General features: G+C 39.8%; 1 long non-coding RNA gene and 2 pseudogenes across 2 annotated transcripts in view; 2 read left to right on the top strand and 1 right to left on the bottom strand.

Moving 5' to 3' along the window:
- Positions 1-1,595: 1,595 nt before the first annotated feature.
- LOC145536744 (uncharacterized) overlaps positions 1,596-26,204 on the bottom strand; it is a 142,606-nt gene continuing 117,997 nt past the window's right edge. The window contains exon 3 of the long non-coding RNA XR_014076000.1: positions 1,596-2,276. This is a non-coding gene — a long non-coding RNA (uncharacterized LOC145536744). The remainder of the gene's footprint in view (positions 2,277-26,204) is intronic.
- On the top strand, positions 8,576-10,052 carry LOC145535969 (protein FAM47E pseudogene; annotated as a pseudogene). The gene has a single exon (XR_014075557.1). The product of XR_014075557.1 is annotated as a protein FAM47E pseudogene (transcript).
- On the top strand, positions 24,759-25,667 carry LOC145536495 (ferritin heavy chain pseudogene; annotated as a pseudogene).

Below are 26,204 nucleotides of genomic sequence, written 5' to 3'. Positions count from 1 at the left end.
ATAAAATGATACATAAGTGATAGTCATCAGTAGTCTTTACCAACTCTCTCTGGCCTGTTGGCTGTGGTACAGGAGGGAGTGTTCTAAAAGCAAACAAGGAAGAACCCTGATCAATGAGCTAAAAAATATATTACACAATGGTAGGAGAACTGACTCTCAATAATCATATACTACAAATTTGTGTTATATCTGGGTAACACCAAATTCTATTTAAATGCTAATATCAACTGCTTCTATTTGACTCTGAGCCCTCTAATAAAGATTTTATTTTTATTAGTATAAACAGATAGAATGACTATCTTGAATAAAGGGGATAGAAATGTCTTATCTACCATGTTCTTTATTGCCAAATAGTCTTACAAATAAGGCCAAAAATAAAGTTACCATTAAAACTAACAAAATGTTTGGTATTACCTCCTGCATGTTATTTGCATGATATTTTGGCTATAATCTTACCTTTGGTTGTCACCAAATGTTTTCCAAATCCTCATCAAATATTCACACTATGCTAGGTATTATTGGGGTCATAATGATGATTAAGGCACACACGCTTTTCATCCTGTGAGAGAGAGGCAGTGAGGGTAACTGACAAAGCAGCCAGCTGTTATAAGAGTTTTCTGGAAAAGGTTCAAAGTGCTCTGGGAATAAAAGCAAAAGGTAGATTACTTCCAACTGCAGAGATCTAGGAAGGTTCTGTAGGGAATTATTTGAACAAGGTCATGGAGGGTGGGTAGGACCCCACTGTCAGAATGGCAGTAGAGGGATGGGGTTAGTGGCGAGGTTGAGAAGCAAGCTTGAGCTTGACCCAGAAAGTATGAAAGCAGAATGCATTCAGAACAGTAGCTACAACAGTGTGGAGTTATACAGAACACAGGGAGTAAAGAAGACAAATTTGAAAAGGCAGATCAAGAGAAGACTGTGGAAGGTTTTAAATGACTGGCCAGCAGACAAGTTTTTTTTTTTTTTTTTTTTTTCCCCCTCAATACAGAAATCCAATGAAGAAAGAATGTCATGATGGATCTTTGCCGGGAGCCAGCTCACGAGATCCCCACTCATGACAGGGTCATGAGGGAAAGGACTGATTTGAGCAAGGCTTCTCAGGCCTCAGGGATTCTTGGAAGGCTGCCTCAGCGCTCACCTTAAAGATATCTGTCTTTCTGATGTTTACTATAATAAACCTCTTCTTATTTTCTATGACTTAGGCAAAAGGCCTTTCCTGATTCCCTTCTAAAAAAGATCAATCTGAAACCTCAAATCAACAAGGCCCCTGAACGGTAGCACCCTAAATAAAATTATCTGGGATATAGAGTATGCTGATCTAAATTCCTTTTGCTAACATATTGGTTTGTTTAATAAATGTACCTGTGCCTTTGGAGCTAATGCGCATAACTGCTCCCTAGTAATAAAACAGCATTGAGAGCCTCCGCACAGAAAGCCCCTATGGGCACAAAACCCTTCACAGGAAAAAAGGCTTGTTAGGAAATACAAAAAATAGTGCTTTGTGGAACTGTTACTTAATCTATATTTACTCACTATGTTTTTACTCTTAACGTATTTAGCCTATATAATAAAAGCATAATAGCTAGAGATTTATATAAGTAGAAGTTTAGCTTTAATACAAATAATAAGACAATTGTTGATTTAACTGATGATTCTTACTTAGAGCTGAATTTCAGCTTGCTGTTCTTTGACTTTATGGAACTACATTCTTTTCTGTTAAGCTCAAGGCATAGAGTAAATTACCAAAAACAGGTTTTACCTTAAAACTTCCTGTTGATGAATTCTTTCCTGATGTGCCCTATACAAAAGTGTTCTGATTGATCAACCTTTATCAATGGAGAGTCACAAGGTGTTAACAGGCCACCAGGCCAGAAGATGATGTAAACAAAATGAGGCTTTTTGTAACTAAAGACATGCAAACGGCTTCGATGAGGGTTGAAACTGCTGGCCCATTGAGCTAACTTGATAGGCCCATTAAGATATACCCCTTAAGCTAAGTTGGTATGTCCCTTAAGCTAAGTTGGTATGTTCCTTGAGCCAAGTTGGTATGTCCCTTAAGCTGAATCGGTATGTCCCTTAAGCTGAATTGGTATGACTCTATACTTTACATTTGTTTCTATATACCACTAAAAATATAAAAGCTGTCTTAAAACAATAAAGTGGAGAGACACTTGGAAACGCTGAGACTCGCTGTGTCTTCTCATTCGTATCGCCGACGCTGTCCATCCTGAGGGAACTCTGGACCCGCTGGAGCTGGACTCTGGCAGATCTTTGTTCTGCAAAGATACACAACCAGAGTCAATATGGAGGATTTATTGGAGAAGTGAGAAAGAGATTAAAGGGAAGTCAACCAGATAAGGAGCTCAGGCCAAGGTCAAAGGTATCAAGACCTAGAAGGTGCGCAGTGATGCAGAAAGCAATAGATGAATGGCACTTTGCTTTTTCATCTTTAGGTACCACACTCCTTGAGTGCACTGGTCTTGGATACACTGTGTTGCTGAGATTAAGAGCCTCGGGCCCTGCTTATCTCCAAGGTAGAAGAATTTCATTTTGTTCCAAATGAAAAGATAGAACTCTCTGTTTCTGGTTAGAGATCATTAAGATGATACTTTAATATTCTCCTCACAGATTTTTCAGATATTTATAAAAAAAATCTTCTTGATTTAAATTATCTTGGTCTATAAAGTCAGAAAATCTGCTTCAACTACTTCATTTTTACACATGAGAAAAGTTCCCCAAAGGTCAAGGACACAGCTCTAGATTTTTAGGGCTTCCCAGGTAGTGCTAGTGGTAAAGAACCCGCCTGTCAGTGCAGGAGACATAAGAGACACAGGTTCAATCCCTGAGTCAGGAAGATCCCCTGGAGGAAGAAATGGCAATCCACTCCAGTATTCTGGCCTGGGAAACCCCATGGACAGAGGACTTGGTGGGTTATAGTCCATGGGGTTGCAAAGAGTCTCAAAGAGTCATACATGACTAAGCATATGCTTAAAAAGTGAGCACATAAAGCATTTCTTATTAGTATATACAAGCTATTTTCAGAAATCTTCTGGATCACGAGCGTGTTTGGAGAGCTAGAAGCCCTGATACCTAAGTAACCAAGGTCAACATAGGACAATCCCCAGGTATCAAACCTTGAACTGAATTCTGAGCTGATCCACTGATTCTCACCCCAAAACACTGTGATAAGTCCATACTCATATCTCTGATAGTCTCATTTTTCCCTACCTCCATTTTTCTTTGGCATTGCACATCCTTCATGCTGTTAGATTCTGTGGCATATACCAGTTGCATGGAGTCATAGGTAGATGTCAGCATATTAGTAAAATAATAAAAACAACCCCCTCATAAAATCCTATTAGCTTCTCAAGCCTCCTTAGCACACAACTCAAGTATTACCTTTTGCTCAGGTCACCTCATTGCTCCCATAAGAGTTGGCTGATATTGCTATGTATTTATTGGATATATTGTTTAGGTTGCTATAGAAGGGGAAAAAAAGATTCAATTCTCTGCATGCATCAGCTTTTTCTTTTTTCATGGGATCCTGGTGCCAGGTGGAGTATTGTAGGAGCATGAAGAGTACCAAGTTCCTGTCCTTGACCCTGGAGGAGCAGCACCATAATTTTAAAAGGTGGGGGTCACAGAGTGGACCCCCAAAGGGATGCTCTCAAGTTAGCCCTGTTCAGCTTGGCTCACCCTCTCCAGCCTGGCAAGGGTAACTACACTTATACCACACAAAACAGACATTTGGTCTAAAACTGTCTTTGGAGTCAAAGAAGGTAAATGCATAATGATAAAAGGGTTAATTCAACAGGATAATATAACATTTATATGAATACACAGCTAAATGTATAAAGCAGATATTGATATATCTCCGCATTATATGTCTTAAATATATAAAATTCTTTATTTGTCAATCATACATTAATAAAGGTGGGAAAAATACTGACAGCTCTAAAGGCAGAAAGTGACAGCAGTACAGTAATAGTAAGACACTTCAATAGAACATCCAGACAAAAAATCAAGAAGGAAGCAACTGATGTGAGAACACAATAGACTAAAATGACATAACAGAAATATACAGTAGTTATTATCCAAATGTAGAATAACTCACATTCTCCTCGAGTGCACAGAGAACTTGCTCCAGGATAGAACACATATTAGGTCACAAAGTAACTCTAACAAATTGAAGACCCCAAATAGCCGAAGCAATCCTGAGAAATAAAAACCCTACTTCCTGATTTCAAAATATATTGTGAGGCTACAGTAATTAAAATAGCATCACATTGGTATTAAAATCTTAAGCCAAGTAAGATGGACAGTATGGGGGATGATGAATATGTTAATTACCTTGATTGTGGTGATTGTTTCATTATGTAAATGTTTATCAAGTCACCAAGATTACTGTATACCTTAAAATATGAAATTTTAAATTATCAATTATACATCATGAAAGCTGGGAAAAAAGATTATAATAAATTTCAAAAGACTGAATAGAGAAAAATCTCTTTTACATGAAAGTTTGTAGCAACATTATTCATAACAACAAAAAAGTGGAAAAACCCAAATATTCACCAACAGATGAACAGATACATTAAATAGGGTATATCTACATAACTGATTAGTATTTGGCAATACAAAGAAATGAAGTACATATACGTGCTACACCATGGATGAAACTCAAAAACGGTATGATAAATGAGAGAAGCCAGTCAAAAGTGACCACATATTCTATAATTGCATTTATATCAAATGTCCAGAATAGGCAAATTTAAAAAGACAGAACATAGATTAGTGGCTGCCAAGGGCTGAGGTGGCTGAGGGATGGATGAGGTGACTGCCAGTGGGTTTGGTGTTCCTTTGAGATGAATGACTATGTGTCAAAACCGATTGCTTTGATAGTTGCACAATCCTATTAATACACTAAAAACCATTAGACTGCACACTTTAAAAGAGTGAATTGCAAATATGTAAGTTCTACCTCAATAAACCTGTAATTTCAAAAAGGAAGAATCCACATCAGTGTGGAGCAGAGTAGACAGGCTAGAAAGAAGAGAGGCCATAAGAAGAATACAGTCATCTGTCAGCAGCCAAAGGAGACTGGTTTCAGGACCCCTGCAGATACCACCGTCTGCAGATTTCAAGTCCCTTATATGAAATGGTGCAGTAGAGTCGGCCGTCTGTATCTTTAGGTTCTGCATCCATGAATGCAGCTAAATGCAGATGGAAAACATTTGGAAAAAGAAAAATCCAAAAAGCAAAACATGAATTTGTGGTGCAACTATTTACAGAGCATTTATATTGCAAGAGGTATTATAAGTAACCTAGAGATGATTTAAAGTATACAGGCATGTACATAGATTATATGCAAATACTGCACCATTTTACATAAGGGACTTAAACATCCTCAGATTTGGGTATCTCAGGGGAGTCCTGGAGCTAACCCCAGGCAGATACCAAGGTACCAGTGTGAAATGTTTCTCCTCCATGAAATCATGAATGGTAGTTCATCCTTTGATATTCTTCCCTATACCAAATATATTGCATTATTACAGGAAATAATTTGTGCCTCTCCTGCTAGTTTACAGCTGAGTTTCAAGTATTTAATTCTTTACTTTCTAAAACTCCTAACTAAAAGTTTTGGTTTATCATTATTCTAGAACGTTTCCGATGTTATAGTGGCTGATTTGTTTCTTTTATTAAAGCTGTATGTACTTTACACAATGCATCATACTGGTTGTGGTTTCTTTCGCAAGTCTGGAAATAATATAAATTTGCATTGTCATACTATTTTCATTTAACTATTTAAGTAGTAAAATAAGAGCTTTCTTGACAGTTTAGCAAGAACAAACTTTGTATCTTTCCATAGTGGAAGCTAAAGACAGGAGATGAAACAGAAGTTCAGAGAAGATGAACAACAACAACAAAAAGATGTGAAAGATGTATACACTGACAACTATAAAATATTGCTCAGATAAATGAAAGAATATATTCATAAATGAAAACATGCATCTTTGTCATGGGTCAGGAAACTCGATATGTTAAGCTGTCAAATATCTCAAAATTGATTCATAGATTCCACAAAATCCTAATCAAAATCCCAACAGGTTTCTTTTAAAAGACACTGACAAGTTGATTCTAAAATTCTCATATATATTCAAAAGATCTGTAAGAGTCAAAGCAACTTTGTAAAAGAAGAAAGAGGTTGGAGAACTAATACAGCCTAATTTCAAGGCTTATTGTAAAATACAAAGTAATCAACACAGAGCAGAATTGGAGTAAAGACAGAGGAATCAATGAAACAGAAAAGTGTGTCTAGACATGGACCCACAGAAATATGGACAACTCATACCTACGAAGTTACAAAGGTAATTGAGTGGAGAAATTTTTCTCTTTTCAAAAAAAAAATTCTGGAACTACTAGATATCCACAGGAAGAATAAAAATAAAAACTTTGGGACTTCCCTCATGGTGCAGTGAATAAGAATCCATCTGCCAATTCAGGGGACACAGGTTTGATCCCTGGTAGGGGAAGACTCCACATGCTGAGGAGCAACTAAGTTGCTTCCTGAATGCCACAACTACTAAGCCCATGCTCTAGAGCCTGTGCTCCTGCAACAAGAGAAACCACCACAATGAAAAGGCCACACACCACAACTAGAGAGTAGCCACTGCTAACTGCAACTAGAGAAAGCCTGATCGCAGCAACAAAGACCCAGTACTGCCAAACATAAATAAATAAATAAAAATTAATAACTTTGATCCATACCTTTCATCATCTAAAGAATTGAAAGAGATGACAAATCTTAACGTAAAACCTAAAGATTATACAAATTTTAGCAGAATAGGCAAACTTTGGATAAGCAAAGCTTTCTTAGATACAACACAAAAAGACAAGCCATATATACTGGATATATACTTGATACACTGGACTTCATCAAATGTATAAACTGTTCTTTAAAAGACAGTATTAAGACAACGGAAAGAAAAATCATAGGTGGAGAAGAAAATGTTTACAAATCATATATTACATCCAGAGTACACAAAGAATTCTAAAAATACGAGATGTCAATCAAAACAATTTTTAAAAGTACAAAAAATTTGAATAGACTTTTCACCAAAGGCGATATATGCATGGCAAATAAGCACCTGAACAGACGTTCAACACCAGTATTCCTTAGGGAAATACAAATTAAAACCAAAGTGAGATACCATTATACACCTATTGTGCTGTGGGTGCTGTGCTTAGTCACTCAGTCATGTCCGATTCCTCCAGTATTCTTGCCTTGAGAATCCTGTGGATGGAGGAGCCTGGTGGGCTGCTGTCCATAGGGTCACACAGAGTCAGACACGACTGAAGCAATTTGGCATGCATGCATGCATTGGAGAAGGAAATGGCAACCCACTCCAGTATTCTTGCCTGGAGAATCCCAGGGACAGAGGAGCCTGGTGGGCTGCCGTCTATGGGGTCGCACAGAGTTGGACACAACTGAAGCAACTTAGCAGCGGCAGCAGCATGTCCAATTCTTTGAGACCACATGGACTCTAGCCCACCAGGCTCCTCTGTCCATGGGGATTTTCCAGGCAACAATATTAGAGTGGGCTGCCATGCCCTCCTCCAGGGGATCTTCCCAACCCAGGGATCGAACCCAAGTCTCCTGCATTTCAGGCAGACTCTTTACCAGGTGAGCTACCAGGAGTGCCTATACACATATTAGAGCAGCCAAAATTAAAATGACTAACCTTACTGAGTATTGGGGAAAGTGTAGAGGGAGTGCCATTCTCATATACAACTAGTGTGTATATATGTGTGTGTGTGCATGCTCAATTGTGTCTGGCTCTCTGTGACCCCGTGGACTATAGCTCGCCAGGCTCCTCTGTCCATGGAATTGTCCAGGCAAGAATACTGGATTGGGTTACCTCTTCCTACTCTAGGGGATCTTCCCAAACCAGGGATTAAACCCATGTCTCCTGAGTTTCCTGCATTGGCAGGCAGATTCTTTACCACTAGCGCCACCTGGGAAGCCCCTATACACAACTAGTACAACCAGTTTGGAAAAGTTTGGTAGTGGTCTAAAACATAAAACCTCATCCAGAGGGATGGGATGGGGAGGGAGGTGGGTGGGGGGTCCAGGAAGGGGAACACATGTAAACCCATGGCTGATTCATGTCAATGTATGGCAAAAACTACTACAATATTGTAAAGTAATTAGCCCCCAACTAAAATAAATAAATTTATAAAAAAAAAAAACCTCATCTGCTCCCAGCTTTCCACTCAGAGTTAAAGTTTACCCAAGAGAAATAAAAGTATATGGATATACAAAGACAGAAACACAAATATTTGCAGGAGCTTTATTTGTGATAGCCTCAAAATGCAAATAATCCAAATGTCCATCAAAAGGTGAGTGCATAAATAAGTGATGCTATGCCCATACAACGGAATAGTAACAACAACACAGTAACTACAACAAAAAAGAATGTGCCTTCACTGTGCATCCTGGGAGAATGCAGGTTTCACATGACGCCCGCATTGACCCACCTCCAGGAAGAATCTAGCCGCACCTGGCTACGTGGTCTCCTAGCAACCGGAGAGGCCTGGACAACAAACTACTAAAGCGGTGAGTCCCCCTCGAGGCCAGGGGAACCATGGCAGACAAGAAGTGGCTGCTAGGGCCGGGGCCACTGGAACCGATGCCCCTGGGCATGAACTGCAAGCCCTGGTACAAAGATAAGTTACCTTCCAAGTGTTTCGCAAAGCACAAGAAGGCACTCCTGAAGTTCCCCACATCCCTGGACAGTCGGCGGTGGATATTTGTGAAAGAGGGGCTGGAAGACTTCCGGAAGGGCTGCCCACCCTGTAAAGATCCGATCACTCGAGGACGTAATGAGGGCTTTCTCCCCGTGATTGCTCACAGAGTTCCCCAGCATGCCCCCCCAAAGAAAAAGCTGCCCGCGGAAGCAGAGGTGTTCTCCACGCTTTCATCAGCCCAGCAAGCACGGAAGGCATTCATGAAGGAAATCGAAGCCCAGCTGACCAGGCATCCCTTTGCGCTCTACCCGAAGCTGGAGGAAGATCTACCTGCAGACCTCTTACTAGAGGTGCTGGAAGTGCTCGATCCTGACAAAAAGCTGGAGGACTTGTGGGCTTACTGTCTGGGTCCCAAGGAAAAAAAGAAGTCCCCCACAACGCTTCGTAAAAAAAGCCCTGTGATGGTCCAGCTGGAACCTGTCAAGGAGGCTCCCGTGTCACACCCAGCCAGTTTCTATTATGAAGACAAGAAGTCAAGCAGCAAGGATTCGCTCTCTGATTCATCTTTGGATAATGATGTACCGAAAGGAATTCGGCAATTCTGCGAATGGGTTTCTACTTTCGGAGACTTGGGCATTGACAAAGAGTTCATCATGAAACTGTGTGAGGTTGGCTGCGACTGCCCACCAACCCATGACAAAGCCCACATAAAGAAAGTATCCCAAGTTTCTTCAAAAGTAAGGTTCGGCATCAGGATAGGTAAAATGGAGGCGATAAAATTCTCCACGGAGGAAAAAAACTCTGAGAGGAAACTCCAGAAACCACACAATCCTTCTAAACCTGACTGGGTGAAGATAAGGTATGGTGCATGGTACCTGCAGCCCAAGTTGTGGAAAAAGCTAATAAATGACGAACCTTTGATTGATCCCAAGGTCTTACTTGGAAAGTTTCCTGAACAGGACATTCTTGAAGATCTTTATGGAACAATTGCATTTAAAGATTTCATTCTAAGCAAGGGCTACCGGATGCCAAACATCCTTGAGAGGTTGTTCACCAGGAAGGGATGGAAATATGATTCTGTTAAGACTCCTATACACAAAGTGATAAAAGTCAACTTAATTGGAGATGATGATGCACAGGAAGATGCTTAGAGATTTTTCTATTTACTACTGAACTTGGCTTTTTTTCTCTCTCTCATTGTAACATCCATCAGAATTCATGGTGAGTATCCATCCCACCATGTATGTACAACTTCTATTCTACATCTGTAAATTTAATACCTAATGCTTATAAACAGTTCTCAATGACCTTCTGCTTGGGTTTATCAATATTTTATCAGTTTTATCACCTATGAAATCAATATTCACATATACTCTTCTCACATTTTATAGCATTGTGAATACCACATTGTTGTATCAATTATTTGTAAAAATAAAACCACAAAAAATAATTACTTTTTAAAAGTATGATCTGGCTATGTCAGCTACAAAATGGGATCAATTTCAAAATAATTGTGCTGAGAAAAAGGAGACATGCAGTTCCACTTGTATTAAAATCATAATGAGTTAATTATGACAATTACTCTTAAGTACAATTGGTAGCCAAAACAATGTTAGCCCCATTTAATAATGAAATTGCTAACCCCCTTATTAGAATTTCATCAAGCTCCCCAAACAGATGGAAAACTATCAAAATTATAGGTGAAACTTTAGTTATGCTGTTTTGTCATGCCTCTCAATTAAATATACTCAAAAATTTTTAACTATATCGATAAAAAATTCACCAAGAAAAAGTATTTCCATATAATATAACACAGGTACAGAATAGCAGGGAGCTTCAAGTTCTTGGCAAATCTAGTGTGCAAAATAGGTCTGAGTGAGCAAAACTACACAGCATCATCAAATATCCATACATATCTATTCGTATCTATTCATTTCATGAATAGTGACTAAAAACTCACTCATGAATGTAAAAGAAGAAGTCAAGCAACTTCTTTACATTTCCAAAATAACAGGTAAAATTGTCTGGGATAGGAAACTGGTAGCGAGAAAGATTAGTAGCACAGATCTGCAGTGCAATTCTATTTCTGGTAATGAAGGAATTCATTTGTAAATGGAAGTATGTGCATATACTTTACCCTCGTGAGAAGGGAACAGAGCCATCAGGTTGTAGTGTTCACCAATATCCTTACTGCAATCAACTACTCCCTTTCCACTCCTCCATCTTCACTGAGGTTACTTAGTGTCTGAATTACTGACTTGCTCCCTTTAACCACTCTCAAAGTTCTTGACATTGGATCTCACTGCCTCCATTCATCTTGTCCTCATCTCACTACAGACAGTAGGTAAGATGATCCCTACAGTCAGACTCTAGTCTTTGTTTCTGGCAATACTTACACCAATTCCAAATCTCAATTTCAGTTATCCCACCGTCCAATCCCTACTTTTTACCTTGTGGATCAGGCCCTTTTAATATTCCCAAACCTCCAATTCTTCTACTCCAATATGTTAACAATCCAATGACCCTCACCACCTTTTCAGCATTAATTGTGCCTTGCTTCAGTTCCTTACCTTCCCAGCTTAGGTTCCACTGACTACTATTACCCCTTCTTTGAGTATACTTTTAATTCCCTTGACTCTTATAGTCTTCTGATAAAACCCCAATCCTGGTTAAATCTTAATTTCTGCCATTCTTGTACCTGCACCCAAATGGTTATACATGGCTAGAGAAAATCACATACCACAGGGACTGGTTACATATGGCATGAATCTTAAATGTGCCTTCAACACTAGCTGAAATTCTGCTCCATTTATTTCCCTCATCAATACATTTTCCCATTTTCTAATGATCATCTTACTTCTGCAATCAGTTGCCCAAATCCCTGTTTCTAATCCTCCTTCTCAAAGCACTGCTTTGTACTTCACTGAGGAAAAAAATATTTAGAAGAGAACCATCTTTTCCTCCCATCACCACATCTACCAGGCCAGTGACATCTGTACCCATATTCTCCATCCTCTGAAATAAAGGATGAACTCTTTATTCTCCTAAGGCAAAGCCTTTCGTTTGTGCATTGGATGTCAACATTTTGCCCAATTAAATATCTGTCCTGTATTTTTCTCCTTATTTTCCTATATTATTGTTCTGTCTTGGGGGGGGATAATTCCTGTCATTAAAAAGCAAACAAACCAAAACCAAAAAGGCTCTTATAACTCCCATCATGTGAAATAACCAAACCAAATAAAAATTCTCTTGATGTAATTTTTCTTTCCAGTTACCACTCTATATTTTCTGCTCCACTTTGTAGAAAAATTACCAAAAAGAGCTGTTTATAAATCATTGTTTCCACATCTTCATCTCCTAGGGTCTCTTGAATTCATTCCAATCAGAATTTTGTTCTAATTTCCTAGTGACATGTTCTTGTCAAGGTCACCAGTAAGGGGTCATGGCGAAATTTAATATTTTCATCTTATTCAAGAGCATTGGGCCTAATAAGCAACTCATTCCTTTTTGGATCCCCTCCTTTTTTTGTTCTTCTAACATTACAATTCCTGTGTTCTGGTCCTTCTCCAGTCTGAGACTTAAATTTGAAATACTCCTGTTTCTGACCTGGATATACCCAGAGATCAGTCCTGGGACTAACTCTGCAGGTAATTCAATTGAATAGCATGATTTTATCATACACACACACATACACACACACACACACACACACACACACACTCCCCAATTTTTAGTGGTGAACTCCAGATTGCAATATAGTCAACTGCCCACATGACACCTCTACTAGCATGTGTAATAGAAATTTAAAATAAAGCATTATCTTCCAAATACAAGCAATATCATATGAAATTTGTCTTTCTCTATGTGACTAACTTCATTTAGTATGATAATCTCTAGGTTTACTCATGTTGCTAAAAATGGCATTATTTCATTCTTTTTTATGTCTGAGTAATATTTCATTGTATATACATCTTTATCACTTTTATGTGGAATCTAAAAAAAAATGATACAAATGAACTTATTTACAAAACAGAAATAGACTCACAGACATAGAAACCAAATTTATGGTTACCAAAGGGAAAAGATGGAGGGATTAAGAGTTAGGTATTAACAGATACACACTATTATATATAAAAAATAAACAACAAGGACCCACTGTATAGCATAGCTAACTATATTCAATATCTTTATAATAATCTATAATGGAAAAAATCTGAAAAAGAATATATTTATGTAGGTATAACCATATATATATATATATATATATATATATATATATATATATATATAGGGCTCCCCTGGTGGCTCAGTGGTAAAGAATCTGCCTGGAATGCAGGAGATGCAGGTTCGTTCCCTGGGTTGGCAAGATCCCCTGGAGGAGGAAATGACAACCCACTCCAGTATTCTTCCCTGGAGAATCCCATGGACAGAGGAGCCTGGTGGGCTACAGTTCATGGAGTCACAAGGAGTCGAACACAACTGAAGTGGCTGAGCACACATGCACGCAGGTATAACAGGATCATGTTGCTGTACTCCTGAAACTAATACATTATAAATCAACTACACTTTAATAAAAAAAAAGAGCATTATCATAAGAACTCTCATAATTTCCTACTTCTAAATTTGCTCGTCTTGTCATGTTCCCCATTTTGGTAAACAGCATCATCACTCAGAGTTGCCAGGCTAGCCTTGACTTCTCCAATTCTATGCTGAAGTTTGATATATCTCCACAATGTATTCTCAAAGGGAGAGAGCCTCTACTCTTATTACCATCTCTACTCTTACTACTCTTCTCTGAGCCATCATATCTTGCCACACAATAGCAAAAGCCTCTCACCTTGCCTTCTGACTGTAGTTCTTTTCACACTGTAGATTATTTTCCACAGAGTAAACCAGAGTGATCTTTTAAACACCGAATTCAGGTCATATTCCTCTCCAACTACAATGCTCAGAGGTCTCCCATTACACTTGAGATAAAATCTAAAGTCTCCATTGAGAGTGAGAAATACCCCATCTCAGAGCTTTTGAATTTGCTCTTCCTTCTGTCCGCAATGTTCTCTTCCTAGATGCTCATATGGTTCATTTTATTCAGGTATAGTTCAAATGTCACCTCTTTGGAGAGTCCTCCTCAGATTACCATACTCCAATTATCACCATTGATCACTCTCTACCACCCCACCTTCCCCTGCTTTATCTTTAATATAACATTTATCTCTATAAGATGTGGTGTGTGTGTGTGTGTGTGTGTGTGTGTATATATATATATATATATATATATATATATATATATATATATATATATTTGTTTATTTCCTCTCTTTTCTAGGCTTAAACACCCTGTGGAAATAAGGACACTTTTAATTAACCTCTAAGTTCTCACTACACAGAAAATGCAGGATACAAAGTAGATGCTCGATAACTATTTGTTGAATGGATGAAAAGAGGAGACACTTTTTTAAATAATAGGATTTATTAAAAGTCTACAATATTTCCCTCATATTTTAATAATCAAAATCTGTTCTACCCTCATCTCCATTTTTTTTTTAACCAAAATGTGAAATGATCCCTATCCAAAGCGGTCTCTTCCTCTCCAAAAGGTCTCCTTCATTTTCCTTCTTCTTTTACTGACCAGAGTTTATCAAAGTTTCCAGCATCATAATACATGCCTTTCTCATACTTTCCACTGCAGTCACATGCAAAACAAAGGCTATTTGTCATTTCCTTTGTATTTAAGGTTAGTACTATATACATCACTCAATGTGCTAATTATCTGCTTCATCCCATTGTATTTTAACACAAATCACCCCTTTTTAAACAAAACAGACATTCAAATGTTCAACTACATGACTGAATGAATTTCTCTGTGACATAAATAAATCAGGTAAACCAAATTGTAGTGTGAAATGACTCCATGGGCAGTAGTTCATTAGACAAGCTAGGATGTGCAAGGGAGGTAAGAAAGGAGATTTAGGGGCTTCCCTGGTGGTTAAGAATCCGCCAACCAATGTAGGGAACAAGGATTCCTTTGATCGATCCCTGGTCTAGGAATTAAGTCCCTACACGCTGCAGGGCAACTAAGCCCGCACACCACAACTACTGAAGCCCACATGCCCTAGAGTCCATGCTCAGCAACAAGAGAAGCCACCACCACAAGATGCCAGCACACCACAACTAGAGTGTAGCCCCTGTTTGCTGCAACCAGAGAAAGACTGCATACAGCAACAAGAGTCCCATGTGCTGCAATGAAGACCAAGAGCAGCCAAAAACAAACATTTTTTTTAATTTAAAAAAAAAGAAAGGAGATTTCAGTCTTCCATTTAACCAAAATTGGAATCAGTTATCTAAAATTTCCTCAATTTTAAAAGTCCATTAAGGAATATGCACATGTCACAGAAATAGAAACATATTTATAGACAGACACACTTATTTATAGTTAAGACACACTTAGAATACCTTCTTTTCCATATTTTGGTTACATGACCTTGTACTTCAAGAAGCATGTCTCCTCATCTATAAGATGGAGACCATATTATCAAACTCAGATTTTGCTGAAAATTAAAGGATCACTTTATATAAGTGCCTAATGCCATCAACATCACAGACGAGATATCCAGCATACATTTGTGAAAGAGAAGGGAGTAAGAAGGGTTTGAAAAGGGTACATAGGAAAGAAGCCAAGAGGAAAAAAAAAAAAAACTTTTTGATGGTGTTTATCCAGGGTGATAGTATTCAACTAAAACCTCACTCAATTCTAGCTTTTGCTTAAGATGAAAATGCATTTTCAAAATAAGAGTCACGAATAAAGCCACTTATCACTTACTGGTGAAAATAAGTTTCTTCAGAGAAATTGTATGGGTTTCTTCACTGCAGCAATTATCCACATTGGTATTAGTTGTCATACAGACATAAATAGACACAAACAGAATTTAGATTTCTTAACACCAGTGCAACTTCAAATCCACAGAAGCCTTTTTAGAAGGAGAGGAAATTCAGGAGAGCTTGATGTTTAATTGTGTTAGTATAGCTACTTAAAAAATTTTCGAAATGCTCATTCACAATCTTTGTGGGGTTTTTTTTTGGATTGTTTGTTTGTTTTGAGGTTGACAACACAGGGGACCCCAAAGAATTATTATCTCCATCTTATAACTGAGAAAACTTCAAATAAGTAAGTTATCTAAGGTTAAGCGGGAAGTCAAAGTCTTCTAATTGTATTATTTCCACACTGACACTCAGCAATACCACGGACAAGGAAATATTTACCTTGAAACCTTGGACCCCCAAGCACTGAAACTGGAGGAAGAACATACACAACACTGGAGCCTCAAATAAGGGAAACATAAAGATGTACTTTTATTTGCTGGAACCAGCTGTACCCTGCTCTTCCATCTTGCCTGTTACAACAACCACAGCTTTTTCAGTCGTGTGGCAGGAGCAGGGAGAAGTGAAATTCAGCTCTGGGAGGATGCAAAAATCATAAACCAAGTAGAACTGTATAGCATGGCCAGTGATACCTATGTCACGCTCTCCTGATCTCTTAACAATTAAACAGAAGATAAGGATACTATCCTCTTTGAAGTCTATCATTAGCGCAACTAAGGAATCTTTAGTGTGTAAAATAAAAACTATGCCTTTAAATAAGGAAAATATCTGCAGCACTGTTCATAATAGTCCTAGCATACCCAACAAATCTTTGCATTGTGAGGAAGAAAATTGATAACACATGGAAAGACTGAAAGATTAATGAAATAGCTACTTTTGCAGTTCAATAGCTTGAAGTGAAGTGAAGAAGTGTTAGTTGCTCAGTCATGTCTGACTCTTTGTGACCCCATGGACTGTAGCCCATCAGGCTCCTCTATCCATGGAATTCTCCAGGCAAGAATACTGGAGTGGGTAGCCATCCCCTTCTCCAGGGGATCACTCTGACCCAGGGATTGAACCTGGGTCTCCTGCATAGCATACGTAATGGGAAATCTGCTCAGCCATCAAATGGGTTGTATGCTGGGCTCCAAAGCCAGGCAGATCGGTGCACTAGGTTCCACAATTTCTCAGAGTCACTGTTTGGGCTTCCTGGCTGGGCAAGCCTAGAGGATGTGCTCTGGATGAGGCATCTGGATGGGGCTGTTCGCTTGAGGACCCTGCCTAAGCAGGGATATAGGACGAATTCCAATGCCTGGGCCAGATTTCTGGCTGGGCACCTCAGAGCTGCTCCCTGGCCAAATGAGATTACTGGCTCCACACCACAGGTGGGCAGAACTGCTTGCTGTGCTCTCTGATAGGGGTACCACTGCCATCAGGTACACAGTCCATCAAAATCTGGATGCTGTAAACCCTGCCCCACCTCCCTTTTATTTCAAGCTAATTCCAGGGAGTCACTCCCTTTTCTCCCAATGTTCCCTGTGAGATGGAAAGAAGTGGGTCTCAAGACAAGTTTCCCAGAATGTTGTGGAACCTGGAAGTTCAAACAGGGATCTCTTTTCCCTGCTGGAGAAATCTTTTGGTGTGGCTCTGCGCTGGCCTGCAGGAGGGGCTGTGTGGTCAGAGTGAAGTTGTTTTGTGGTCCAGAGGAGGGTGCTTCAGCCTCACTTCTGAGTTCTGGGATTTTCCCCCCTCCCCCTCCCCCCAAAGACCTTCTTGTCTGTGGATAGTTGCTAGCTGGTCTTTCTTTAATGGAAAGTAAAACCAGGAGCCTCTGTTATCTTGCCGATTTCACATCTACTGCCACCCGCCCCCTCATTAGACTTTCCTTATAGCATCTGGGGAAAGTAACTAAGTTCTAAAAATCACTCAAATCTTCTACACATGGCATATTTGCATTCTTTCCTAAATATACTTATATAAAAACATATTCAGCTTTATGAGCTACCATGCTTTTCATAACACAGTACAGAATACCAGTGTTTAATGGATCTGTATTCAATAGACTAAATACCTATACTCTTGAAATAATTTAAAATAATATCTACTACATGACTAACACACTAAAATAATTTTAAAGAACATGATTAAAATAAGATCTACTACTCTTCGCATTATTATTATTAAGCCCCAAGTAGAGAAAGCTCTGCAATAGAAATAAATAGATATGATCTAATGTCCTTGACCTTAGGAACTTTACAAATTCCTCAGAGTGCAAAGACAGATACACTTGAAATTAAATAGTAACTCAGGATAATAATATTAGAAATGTCAAAAGGCTATATAAATCTATACTTTTTATAAGCTACGCTTTGAAGATTAATTCCTCTTTCTCATACTAATCTTTGGGATTTATTGATTCCAAAAGCTATTCATATATTTTGGAACTGCATTATCTGCTAACCTTTCCACCAAAAACAGCATCAAATAGATTTTAGTGACCAGCTAAAAAAGAGAAAGAACAAAATATGAGGGAAGAGAAAAAGCATTATATTTTTGAGATTTTAATAGAAGAGCCTAAAATTTAAAAATTAGGGTGAACTTTTTACATAGTGAGTAGACTACTTTCTCAATGTCAGTCTAGTTCATAAAATAAAAGCTACTGTGTATTGACTGTGATCAATCAGTTGTGTAATATTAGCATAATCATAAATGCATCATCTAATGTAATCCTCTTAACATCTCATATCATTAGTACCATTTTTCTGATGAGTGAATCACTATAGGCAAGTTCAGACAACTTGGAAGGCATAGAGTCAGGCTTTCAGCCAATGACTATTTGACACAAAACCCCACATCTTTCACCACCTCCTAAGAAGGGAGTAAAGAAAGGATACTGTACTCATTCTATACCTATGTACCTTAAATAATGCAGCAGTATACTGAGAATACAGAACATGTGTGTGTGCTAAGTCATTCAGTCATGTTCAACTCTTTGCCACTCCATGGACTGTAGCCTGCCAGGCTCCTCTGTCCATGAGATTCTCCAGGCAAGAATACTGGAGTGGGTTGCCATTTCCTACTCCAGGGGATCTTCCCGATTAGGGATTGAACCTGCGTCTCTTACATATCCTGCATTAGCAGGCAAGTTCTTGATCACTAGTGCCACCTGGGAAGCTAATATAGAACATGAATCACCCAAATTCTCAAGATTGAAGTGTATATTACACAGAACTTATTGAAAGATTAAATTTTACAAGTTTACATTTTAGTAGCTAGCAAAAAATTTCCTGAATCACTTTGTTGCAGGAAGGGGGCCCCCTTCCAGGGCCCAAAACCGGGCTCTTGTCTAACACTCTGAAATGAATTGTCCGAGGAGACACATGTACTAACAAAGCAAGAGACTTTATTGAAGAGGGCACCCGGGCGGACAGCAGCAGGGTAATAAGGGAACCCAGGAGAACTGCTCTGCCACATGGCTTGCAGTCTTGGGTTTTATGGTGATGGGATTAGTTTCCAGGTTGTCTTTAGCCAATCATTCTGACTCAGAGTCCTTCCTGGTGGTACATGCCTTGTTCAGCCAAGATGGATGCCAGCGAGAAGGATTGTGGGAGGTGGTCAGACATGTGGTGTCTCCTTTTGACCTTTGCTGAACTCTTCTGGTTGGTGGTGGCTTATTAGTTCCGTGTTCCTTACCAGGACCTCCTGTCGTAAAATGACTCAGGCAAATGGTTACTGTGGTGCCTGGCCAGGGTGGGCGGTTTCAGTCAGTGTGCTTCCCCTAACAACTTCATATTAATGAATATGAAAAATGAAGAATAATTCATAACCTCAGTTTTCAACTAGTGCTGACTCAATCCATGATATTTAGTACACCATGTGTGTTTTTTAAAAACAATAAGGACTTCCCTGGTGATCTAGTGGTTGGGAATCCGCCTACCAATGTAAGGGACAGGGGTTCAATCTCTGGTTTGGGGAGATTCCACATGCCGTGGGGCAATTAAGCCCCTATGCCACAACTACTAAGCCTGAGCTCTAGGGCCTGTGAGTCACAACTCCTGAGCCCTAGAGCCTGTGCTCTGCAATAAGAGAGGCCATTGTAATGAGAAGCCTGCACACTGCGATTAGAGAGAGACCCTGGATCACTGCAACTACAAAAGCCCACTTGCAGCAATGAAGACCCAGGACAGCCAAAAATGAATAAAATAAATAAGAAAATTAAAAATTCACAGAATGCACACACACACAGTCAGCCAAGATGCATGTTCCCACTAAGGTCTACTTTACCTGGCTAATATATATCCATACCACAATCCACAATTAGGTCTAAATTTTAGCGATCATAACTCTTAGCAATCAAAGGTTAATATTCACATACAAATCATACAAATGCATGTATTCCATACACACATAGACACACTGTGGTTTTCTAATATGTTATTCAGACTATCACAAAATGTGGATTGAGATGTCATATTTTTGCAAAAAGAGTTCTATTATTATATTATTACCTGCTTTCTCTTATTTATTTGACTCAAAAGCACTCCTTTGTAAGAATACAGTCTGAGGGATGCTCCACATCATCTAGCTATGAAATAGTTTTATAAACACAAGTGTCAGAGAGAGAAGGGCTTGCCAGGTGGCCCAGTGGTAAAGAATCCACCTGTCAATGCAGGAGACACAAGAGACGCGGGTTTGATCCCTGGGTTGGGAAGATCCCCTGGAGGAGAAAATGGTAACCCACCCCGGTTTTCTTTCCTGGAAAATTCCATGGACAGAGGTGCCTGGTAGGCTACAGTCCATGGGTCACAAAGAGTTGGACACTACTTAGCAACTGTGCATGTACAAACATCCCGCATAGACATTTACTCCAATAACTTGTTTTGATTCAAAACATAATCTAACCAAACATGTTTAATAGCCTGGCTAGGAAAACCAGTACCACAGTTTATAGAATAGTCTCTCTGGAAAGAAAAGGAGGTAGACTCTTGGTTCTGCATAAAAATCTTGTTAATCCTATTTACAGTTCCCCTTCCTACATTTGTAACAACTGAATAAACAAATTATGCTTTTTATTTTGTAGCTGCAATCTCTGTAGACAAACCGATTAAAATACTTACATTGATGTGATCAATACATTTAGCAATCAATAAAGATCCAGGAATTGATTCTTAAAATTTAAGGAATTCTGCACCTTGATTCACTGTATGCTATTGTCTTTTTTTTCTAAAAATTAGGGATTCTTGGTGCAAAAATCAAAAAAGAATTAAGGGGAAAGGGCCACAAAGAGAAGACTGCAGTTCTCTACTGCATCATTGAGGAATACATGTGATTAAGGAACAAAGTGATGAATTAGGGGGGAATAAAAGCATGTATAATTGAAAGAGAACTCATGAAAGAGGGAAGCAATTGGAACTGACATTTCCAGTTATGGTCACTTTTGTCCATGACAGTTAAGATCTAAGGAAAGGTTTCCATAGCTGCATGTAGAAGACAATAATATTCCTGCCACCAGAAGCTGCTCTAGTACATCTTTCACCTTGTACTCCAGGCCACAGACTCTACCACACAGACAAACAAAGGGGAAGTGTTATCCCTGAAAACTCTGTCAGTAGTTTTCTTCTCCTCAGTTCCCAGTTCCAACAGCCTCTTCCCTTTCTGAAAAGCTGCCTTTGGCCTCACCCCTTCCCAAATTCACCAGTTACTTCACATCACATCTGAAATTCCTGTCCTGTAAAGGACTGCTAGGCTTTTTCTTGGTGTTCAGCTTCTCTTCCAAGAGATATGTATACACACACACACATATATTTACATACACACACACACACAAATTGTTAGGTTTACAGTTCTAACAGCATATTTTAAAGCTACAGAGCTTTATACCTAGCTATATGTTTGTGCATATTAAAGTAAAATTATAAGAATAATTTGTCACAATTGGGTCTCTTTGACTGGTTTTCCTTTTGTACACCCATGGCTGATTCATGTCAATGTATGGCAAAACCACAATATTGTAATTAGCCTCCAATTAAAATAAATAAATAAATTTTAAAAAAGAAACAGTTTAAATACAAATTTAATACCCACTTCCACTCCTTGTTTTTTAATTTGGACAGATGAAACTAAAACTTTAAAAGGCCACTCAGTCTTTAAATCATGTTTTTGAGCCCCTACTTTGTGAAATCTAGCATCAAACAAGTTAAACGCAGCCTTTGTTCTAATCCTCATGGTCCAGCCAAACTTTCCAAATTACCAAGAGAGGAATCCAGGTCACAGTGTCACTCTCTATTATTTACAAGTTATGTGCTTTAACGTGTTATATACTCTGTAATCCACAATTTCTTTATCTGTAAAATATGGGTAATAACAGTGAAAATTCAGAAAGTAACTGCAATAAGAGAAGGTAGAGTGAACAGCCCAGCAACAGACAGTATAGATTTTAGATTGATACATCACTTCATATATGTGTGTTAGTTGCTTAGTTGTGTCTGACTCTTTGCAACCCCATAGACTGTAGCCTACCAGGCTCCTCTGTCCATGGGATTCTCCAGGCAAGAATACTGGAGTGGGTTGCCATTTCCTTCTCCAGGGGATCTTCCAGATTCAAGGATCAAACCTGTGTCCCTATGTCTCCTGCAACTCCTGCAATGGCAGGCGGATTCTTTATCACTGAGCCACCTGGGAAGCCCCATTTAGTAACAATACTGTATTGTATATTTGAAAGTTGCTTAGAGAGTGGATCTTAAAAATTCTCATCTCTAGAGAAGAAATTCTGTAACTATCTGAGGTGATTAATATTAAGCAAATTTATTGTAGTAATCATTCTACAGTATATATCATATTGTACATCTTGGACTAATACAATGTTATATGACAATTATATCTCAAAAAAAAAAAAAAAAACTTGAAAAAGACAGGAGACCTGGTATGCTGCAGTCCATGGGGTCGCAAAGAGTTGGACATGACTTAGCTACTGAACAACAACTTGAAAAAGACATTTGCCTGAAAATAACTTGAATTGGTAGACTCAGTAAAGCAGACTGCCCTCCTTAGTGTGAATAAGCCTCAACTAATCAGTTGAAGGCCTCAAAAGAACAAAAAGGCTGACCCTCCTTTGAGTAAGAGGGAACTCCTCCTGTCTGACTGCCTTCAACCTAGGACATCAGTATTTTCTTGCCTTCAAACTTAAACTTACACATCAGCTCCTCTTGGTTCTCCTCCTATCCAGGCTCTCCTGTCAATCTGACTGTCAGCTGACTGTCAATCTCAGGTCTTGCTTGCCTTCATAATGTAGTGGTTTAGTAGCTAAGTTGTGTCCAACGCTTGCAACCCCATGAACCATAGCCCACCAGGCTCCTCTGTCCATGGGATTCTCCAGGCAAGAATACTGGAGTGGGTTGCCATTTCCTTCTTTAGGAGAGCCTCCCAACCCAGGAATCGAACCCAGGTCTCCTGAATTGCAGGCAGATTCTTTACCAACTTAGCTTCAAGGGAAGCCCCGCCTCGATATTTGCATGAGCCAATTCTTAAAATCAATCAATCAATCCTACTGGTTCTGTTTCTCTAGAGAACACTGACTAATACATATACAGACCACAGAGATTTCATTTTATGGTCCTATAATTGTTGCAGGGAGGAAGCCAATTCTGACTCCACATTGGAAACTGTTTGACTTGCTTTTCGTTGCTCTTGTTATTATAATCATACTCAATGGCTTGCCTGGAGGACCCTGCCCCTCTGCTTGATAGTAAATTAAAGTGCCTTTGTTCAGCTCCTGGAGAGATAGTTTATTCCTGCCCACCTGTGAATAGAAGAGATTAACACACCCCTTCCAAAGGCTGGCCATTCCCTTGGAGATGTTTTGCAAGACTGAAGACCCTTTCACTTTACTTCCCTCTCTCTCTCTATTCTGCCTTTTTAATTTAGTTCCTCATTGCTTCTCTCTCTCTGATCTATAAAAGAACCTGGCATCCAGACCTCAATACAGTGATTATTTTGAGGCACTAGCCTGCCATCTTCTCCATCTGCCAGCTCTCCAATTGAAGTCCTTTTCCTTGCCTCAACAACCAGTTTCTCTGTCGTGTGGCGAGCAGAGTGAGATTGACATTGGACTCTGTAACACAATCATATTTTTTTTAAAAAAATACATTCTGCTCTGAAGTTTTCTCATTTTGTATTTGTACTTAGTTTTATATTCTTCATTAATGAAAAACTGAATGAAATGGTTTTGTTTACACACACACACACACACACACACACACACACACATTTCCTTTCTGGAAATTTGAGTCCCAGTCCATGCTTCTTTGTTGATTATTCCTTAGAAAAGTTGGTTAAGTTTTAGGGTTCCCTTAGTTATATATCTTACTATTATCTACTTACTTAAGATTAATGATAAGGTATAAAACATCCGAGAAACACCATTATCACCCTTTAGGACAAACATATCCATTCAAGAGTATTATTAAGATTTTACGGAGTAAAATTGTAGGGATACTAAATATTCAATAAATATTTACTGAATGAATGAGACATAATTTGAGATCAATGGTATTTCCTACCACTGTGGCTCATTCCACAACATAATTGAGGGGTTAAAAAATGCTTGCTGAGTGGCAGCACAAGGACAAATGAGGCTGGAAGGGATGAATATATCCACATGGTTAAGCGCTTTCTTTAAGAATGCAGCTAAGTCTTTTGTTTTCTGACAGGGAAAAGAGAAGTTTGCACTTACTCAAGAGTAAGGAAATTGGTAAGTTAGGTGAAAGGGGTGGGTTTCCACGACTGTGCTGAAAGATTAGGAGACGAGAGAGAACAAAGGGAGCAAACATGAAGTTCCAAAAGAGTGAAAGCTGCAGAGGTGCAAAGATTCACTGAGACTCTGGAGGTGGCGCTCCGCTGTCAGAGAAGTGTGAACTTCACCAGAAACAGAAAAGTGGAGATCACTGGGGTTAATGAGGTCCAGGAACCCAATGAAGAACCTGTCAGAAGTGTCATTAGTGTGGGTGTTGAAGTCACTGAGGAGAGCTGTCTTCAAATAGAGCTCGTGATAGCAAATATAACTACGATACCAGTGAGCACTGTTTAATGAAAGTCATATTAGAGCCCTATTCAAATAAGTTGTGCAAAGAAATCACGTACATGATTAACGCAAAATGGATGCACTTATATTCGTGAATAATGCTTTAAAATATTATATTGTCCAGAAGCTCAGCACAGTTGCCCTGCATCACCCAGGTTTTGGGGGAACCTGGGACGTTGCACTCATACTCCACCCACTGACATGCACCACCCTCCCACCCCACCCCCATTATGGAACCAGAACCTCCTCTCACTTGTCCCAAGCCAGGTGAGGGACTTGACTTCCGGTCCCTTCCAGAGCCTACGACCTGACGTACGACGCCTGCTCCTGGCCACCCTCCTTGTCACCCCTGGGAACTCTCTGAGTCTGGCGGTAACGGCTCCACAGCTTCACATTCCCCTTCTCGCCCACCGCACCCGTGTCGCCCACCCTGCTACCCACTCCGCCCTCGCAGGTACGCCAGAACTACTGCCCCGAGTGTGAGGCTGTGGTCAACAGCCATGCCGCCCTGGAGTTCCACGCCTCCTTCAAGTGCCTGGCCGAGGCCTTCAACCTCGACCATGATGACGTGGCCTTGAAGCACTTCTCCAGCTTCTTTCTGCTCTGCTCCCACGAGCACAGCGAGTGGGCTAAGAAACTGATGTTCCTGCAGAACCAGCGTGGGGGCCGCATCTGCTTCCTTGACTGCAAAAAGCTGGAGACCCGACAGTGGGAGAGCTGGCTCCAGGCCATGCAGGACGTCCTGTACCTAGAGAAGTGTGTCAACCAGAGCCTGCTCGACCTGCACCAGCTGGCCACCGATGGCAGCAACGCCCACCTGTGCCACTTCCTGAGGACCGGCTACCTGGACGAGCAGGTCAGGTTCATCAAGGAGCTGGTGGACTATGTCAGCATCCTGAGCAACATGGGGTCCCCGGAAGGTACCCTGGCAGACTACTTCTTTGACAAGCTCACGCTGGGTGATGGCGACAAGAAGGACTGAGGCTGGACTGGACTTTTCCCACGAGTCCTGGGTGACTGCTCAAGGTCACCCTGCCTGACATGCAGACTGCAGGATTGCCCTTGCAGAAAAAGTTCACTTAAGTTTTCCTGCTTTCAGTGTTGCCAGTTCTTCCAATAAAGTAATTGTTTCCTAAAGAAATAAAAGTCTCTTGTTGATTCATGCATGCAAACCCTTAACCTTTCAAGTTTTAAAACAGGTATGCAGGAGTCTTTCGAGCTACCAATGCCCTGTCCACAGGCAGCTCAGGATCTCCACAGAGGGAAGCAAGAAGGAGATCCATGGGACCCTGAACAATACAAAAGGTACCTTCCCCTAATAAACAATGTGGATATGGGATGGGCATGGGTGAGGTGAGGCCCTGGTGAATGTGGGTGCTGGTGAATACATGAGCTATAAAAATATGGCCTGAAAATCATGATTGGGGTTGATCTCCAGAAATAGGGAAGGGAATGGGACTGGGAAGGGACTGAAATAAGGAGGTCTTCATTTTGTTTGAAGCAGACTTCTGGGTAGCAA

Source organism: Giraffa tippelskirchi, chromosome X, assembly GCF_054371585.1.
Source record: "Giraffa tippelskirchi isolate mGirTip1 chromosome X, T2T-mGirTip1v1.2.pri, whole genome shotgun sequence".
NCBI classification, from domain to species: Eukaryota; Metazoa; Chordata; class Mammalia; order Artiodactyla; family Giraffidae; genus Giraffa; species Giraffa tippelskirchi.
Note: the sequence above shows the minus strand (reverse complement) of the source record. Positions and strands in the feature narration are given on the sequence as shown.